Genomic DNA, 6,000 nt, shown 5'->3' on the forward strand with positions numbered 1-6,000 from the left:
CTAGCCGCCCATGCTCTGTAGACTCTGAATTCTCCACATTCCTCTCCTCCTCAGGGCTCCCAATCCAGACAGGACTCCCAACATCTTTCAAGGAGAGTTTATAAATATTATTATTATTCCTAATAGAAAAGCAAGAATACCACATGCTAAGCATCCCTCCCTCTGCCTCCTGACCCCATTGGAGTTAGGTGTTCCCTGTGCTCTGGCAGCACCCTGTCCTTAGCCTCTATCTATCACTCATCTGCATCCCATGATATTCTCTCCTGCAGACTATAGACCAGCATGGTTACTTTTTTTCAGTATCCCTAGGACCTGGCATAATGCTTCCCATATGGCAGGTTACTGAAGTAAACTCAAAAATTTTAGGAGCATTGGTTCAACCCTACACCATTTTTTTTTAAAAAAAATTAAAAATAGGGGCTGGGGATGTGGCTCAAGCGGTAGCGCGCTCGCCTGGCATGTGTGCGGCCCGGGTTCGATCCTCAGCACCACATACAAACAAAGATGTTGTGCCCGCCGATAACTAAAAAAATAAATAAATATTTAAAAAAAAAATTAAAAATAGAAATTTTTTTTTTTTTTGTAGAACTGGGGATTGAAGCCAGGGGACTCTACCACTGAGCCACTCCCCAGCCCTTTTTCTTTTATATTTTGAGACCTCCTCCCACCACTACCACCTCCCTTTTTAAAGGAAGGGTCTCACAGGTTGCTAAGGCTAGCCTTGAACTTGTGATCCTCTTGCCTCAGCCTCCCTAGTCGCTGGGGTTATAGGTGTGCACTATTGTGCCCAGCTTTCCTTGACTTCTAAGACCTTTACACTTTTGAAGGTTTTGGTCTAGTTATGTTGTTGACTGTCCCTCAATATGTGTCCTCATGATCAGATTTAGGTTTATGTCTTTGGCAGGAGTATCACGGAAGCAGTGCTGTGTCCTGCCTTCATTTTCTATTTAGTGATGCATGATTTTGATTTGTTCCATTACTGAGGGTGTTCATATTCATCACTTGCTCGAGATGGTGTCTACCACTATATCCATTTTCTGTGTCTTCTTAACAAATTACCACACAGCGATGGCTTTAAACAACAGAAATTGTCAGGTGCAGTGGTACCCTTCTGTAATCCCACCGATTTGGGAGGCTGAGGCAGGAGGAGCCCAAGTTCCAGGACAGCCTTGGCAATTTATCAAGACCCTGTCTCAAAAATAAATAAATAAATAAATAAATAAATAAATAAATAAATAAACAGTCTGGGAATGTAGCTCAGTGGTAGAGAACTCATGGGTTCAATCCCCAGCACCACTTACAATTCTGGAGGCCAGAAGTTGAAATCAAGATGTCAGCAAGGCCATTCTACCCTGAAAGCTCTAGGAAAGAACCTTCCTTGCCTTCTTCCAGCTTCTGGTGGCTGTTGGTCTTTCCTTGGAACTCCTTGGATTATGCCACATCACTTTAATCTGTGCCTACGTCTTCAGATCTCCTTCTCCTCCCTGTTTTCTGTGTGTCTCTTAGAAGGACATTTTTTTTTTTTTAAAGAGAGAGTGAGAGAGAGAGAGAGGGAGAGAGAGAGAGAGAATTTTTTTAATATTTTTTTTTTTAGTTTTCGGCAGACACAACATCTTTGTTTGTATGTGGTGCTGAGGATCGAACCCGGGCCGCACACGTGCCAGGCGAGCGCGCTACCTACCACTTGAGCCACATCCCCAGCCCTTAGAAGGACATTTGCCATTGAATTTAGGACTTATCTGCATAATTTAAGATGATCCTCTCAGTTCAAGGACCATGGCTTAATTACATCTGCAAAGGCTCTTTTTTTCCAAAGAAGTAACATTCACAAATTCTAAGGGTTATATCTTGTGGTGGGGGAGGGAGTGTGAGGGTGAAGGTGGAGGTCACTAATCAGCTGGCTTTCTCTATACTAAAGTTATACTTTCTCCTTTGTATCATTAGTGGGTATTTTGTGGGGAGATACTTAGAAACTATCTAAATATTTCACTCTTCAACAAATTTTCAACTTTATTTTTAAATTCATATTTGTATGAAGTCATTCCTGTCATTCAATGGATTATAATATATCATAATAATTTATGATTTTGCTGCTCCAATTGTTCCCTTTTTGGCCAGTGGGAGCCCCTTCAAGCTGGTTTCTGAGTCCTTTTGACAAAGCTCCATCATGAGCACTATTTTTACTTCCTAGCTTAATGAGATCTTCCAAGTTTATTGTGTAACCTGCCTAGTCTTGGAATCAGCAATTTCTCTAAGGAAACTTCGTTCCTTTTACAAGCAGATGGTGAAACTGGTAGCTTCTCCAAGGCCATTCTCTGAAATCTGACTCACGCATCTTTTTTTTTTTTTGTACCAGTGATTGAATCTAGGGGTGCTTAACCACTGAGCAACATCCCCAGCCCCTTCTTTTGAGATAGGGTCTCGATGAGTTCCTTAGGTGTTAAGTTGCTGAGGCTATCTTTGAAATTGTGATCCCCCTGTCTCAGCCTCTGGAGCTGTGTATGCCACTGCAGAGCCATTCACATATCCTTTTTGTGTGTGTATGTAATACTGAGGGTTGAACCCAGATATGCTCTACAACTGAGCTACAATCCCAGGTTTTTTGTTTTTGTTTTTTATTTTAAGATAGGATTTCTCTAAGTTGCCCTGGCTGTCCTCAAACTTGGAATTCTCCTGCCTCAGTTTCCCAAGTCACTGTGATTACAGGTGTGCACCACTGCCCAACTGGCTCACATACTTTTTTTAAAAAATGTTTTGTTTTAGTTATAGTTGGACACAATACCTTTATTTTTATTTTTATAGATGTGCTGAGGATTGAATCAAGCTCCCCGCACACACTAGGCGAGTGCTCTACCACTAAGCCACAACCCCAGCCCCACATATTCTTTTTTAAAAAATATTTTGTTTTTTAGTTGTAGTTGTACACAATAACTCTATTTTATTTATTTTTTTTAAATATTTATTTTTTAGTTTTTAGGTGGACACAATATCTTTATTTTATTTTTATGTGGTGCTGAGGATCGAACCCAGTGCCTCATGTATGCTAGGCGAGCGCTCTACTGCTGAGCCACAACCCCAGCCCTCATATATTCTTGATATGTTTATTTATTTGATCACTTCCTTTTCAGTAACCAATCTACAGTCTCTGTTTCCACACCCTGCCTCATGGATGTCTTCCTCATCCCACTCAGGTGCTAGACATCCCACCACTGTATGGATACCTTCATCACCTTCAATCATCCTCAAAGTGTAATTCAGAGTTGGTTATGGTGGCTCATGTAATCCCAGCAACTTGGGAGTCTGAGGCAGCAAGATCTCAAGTTCAAAGATAGCCTCAGCAATTTAGTGAAACCCTGTCTCAAAATTAAAAATAAGCCCAGTATGGTGGCTCACACCTATACTACCAGCAGCTCGGGAGGCTGAGGCAGAAGGATCTGTAATCTCAGAGGTTTAGGAGGCTGAGACAGGAGGATTGCAACATGTGATCCCCTAGCCTCAGCAACATAGTGAGGCCCTAAGCAATTTAGCGAGATGCTGTCTTTAAATAAAAAAAATAAAAAAAGGGCTGGTGCTGTTATTCAGTGTTAAGTGCCCCTGGGTTCAATCCCAGTACCAAATAATAAAAATGTAACAAATATTAGAAGCTGATGAGAAACCAACTACTATAGGGTTTAAAGGAAAGAAAGAAGGTGCCAGGCATGGTGGTACATGCCTGTAATCCCAGCAACTCAGGAGGCTGAGGTAGGAGAATCACATGTTCGAGGTCAGCCTCAGCAATTTAGTGAGACTTTCAACAATTTAGTGAGAGCCTATGTCAAAACAAAGAATAAAAAAGGGCTGGATATGTAGCTCAGTGATAAAGTGTCCCTGGTACTAGGGACTACTGAGAGGAAAGAAAGAAAAGAAAAAGAAAGAAGGCTACTCAAGTATAATGGGTGGTAGAATACATTCTGGAAGGAGGTGACACTAGAATTAAGCCATTATTGATGGTTAAGGTTTAGAGGGTAGGAATGGGGAAAGGCAATTCACAATACTGAGTGTGGAGGTAAGAAAGTGGTGAAGAAGTTCCACCTTCTTATCCTCCATGGACCTCTTTAAGAGATAGATCCAGTATTGATGAAAAAAAAAAATATATATATATATATATATATCCATCAGAAGGATTACAAATTGAGCTTTTTGATCCAAGGCCCCAGTGAAGGTGTCTATAAGAGCATTGTCACATGTGTCTTGAGAAGGGGGGAGGCAAGAAGCAGTGGCTAAAACCTTGGACTTGGGACACACTCCAGATTCCCATTGGCTAATGTCTAAGTGGATCAGAGTAGGAGGCAGAGGATGACCAGAGCCCTTAATTGCATGGGCAAGTGCTAACCAGAGGCTTCAGAATCAACCAGCAACCATGCTCATGTAATTCAAGGGTCAGTTCAGCTCAAGGTACCTGGGCTCAAGTGATCATGGAGGGCTCAGTGGACTCCCTGCATGTCAGGGTGTAGGCTGTTTGGCTAAGAGACAAGGAACCAAGAGTTTATACCCTGTTTCATCAAGTCACTAGGTAAGGGGGTGTTCCTGGTCTCCCATCTGAAAGACAGAGTGGTGCTGAGGTTGGAGTTGGATAAAAGACATAAAAAATAGGTAGACAGCTGGGTGCTGTGGCACTTGCCTGGAATCAATCCCAGCAACTCTGAAGTCTGAGGAAGGAGGATCATAAGCTTGAGGCCAGCCTCTACAATAAATAAAAAGGGCTGGGGATGTAGCTCAGTGGGTCCCTGGGTTTAATCCCAGTACAATGAAAAAAAAAAAAAAAAGTAGAAAGGAGACATCAAGGAGGGATGGGGTTGTGGCTCAGCAGTACAGCGCTCTCCTAGTATGCATGAGGCACTGAGCTTGATCCTCAGCACCACATAAAAAATAAATAAATAAAAATAAAGGTGTTGTGTCCAACTACAACTAAAAAATAAATATATATATAAAAAAAGAAAGGACAAGGAGGGGCTGGGGTTGTAACTCAGTGGGGGAGTACTTGCCTAGCACGTGTGAGGCACTGGGTTCAATTCTGAGCCTATAAATAAATGAATAAAATAAAGGTCCATCAACAACTAAAAACTTATTTTTTAAAAAAAGGAAAAGGAAACATCTCCTCTTTTCAAAAACTTTTTTTGGTATTGGAAATTGAACCTAGGGCTGCTTTACCTCTGAACTACAATCCCAATCCTTTTTATTTTTCAGTTTGAGACAGGGTCTTTCTAAATTGCCCAGGCTGGCCTTGAACTTTCAATCTTCCTGTCTTAGCCTCCTGAGTCACTGGGGTTACAAGAGTTCACCACTGCGTCCAATGAGGAAATATAATTTTGATCTGAGGTTTGACATACCTTTCCAGGCCTGTCACTCTCTGAGCCACTCTCTCTCTCCCAGGCAGGTCCCTCCCAAATTTCTGGGAAATCTGTAAATCTTAAATTTACTGTAAATTGACTCACTTAGGAAAATTACCTTTCACACTGTTAATTAGCCCAATAAATAGAAACTTACAACTTAGAGGACTTTCCAATATTTTCTACTGATCAGATAATGAAGACCTGGACAGCCTAAGAACACTGAGAAGAACCAAACTGATGCCATCCTAGCATACCCGCTCATGTCCACCCCTCACCAAGTTTCCTTTAAAAGAAGTCAGAGAACTCAGAACTGTGTCTCACTCTCTGCATTCTCCTTGAATGTGCATTACTTGTTTTTCTTAATAAATCTCCGTGTATGTATTGGTGTGTACTGAAATTCTTTTCTGTCACATACACCAAGGACCCCACTTATCCTGAGCTTGACTCGGGAACTTGTTCTGCCCTCTCTGGGAACACTTTGGAAACCCTCTTCCAGTGACCTATATTCTCTGGTAATGATGCATGTGCATCAGGTGGCAGGATGAAGAATGGCTGGTCCCGTGAAGCCAGCCAGAAAAAAAGCATCTTGTAAAAACTGTCTCTGAACTGGGTGCATGGCATGCACCTG

The sequence above is a fragment of the Marmota marmota genome, unplaced genomic scaffold (genome assembly GCF_001458135.2).
Source record: "Marmota marmota marmota unplaced genomic scaffold, marMar, whole genome shotgun sequence".
Taxonomy (NCBI): Eukaryota; Metazoa; Chordata; class Mammalia; order Rodentia; family Sciuridae; genus Marmota; species Marmota marmota.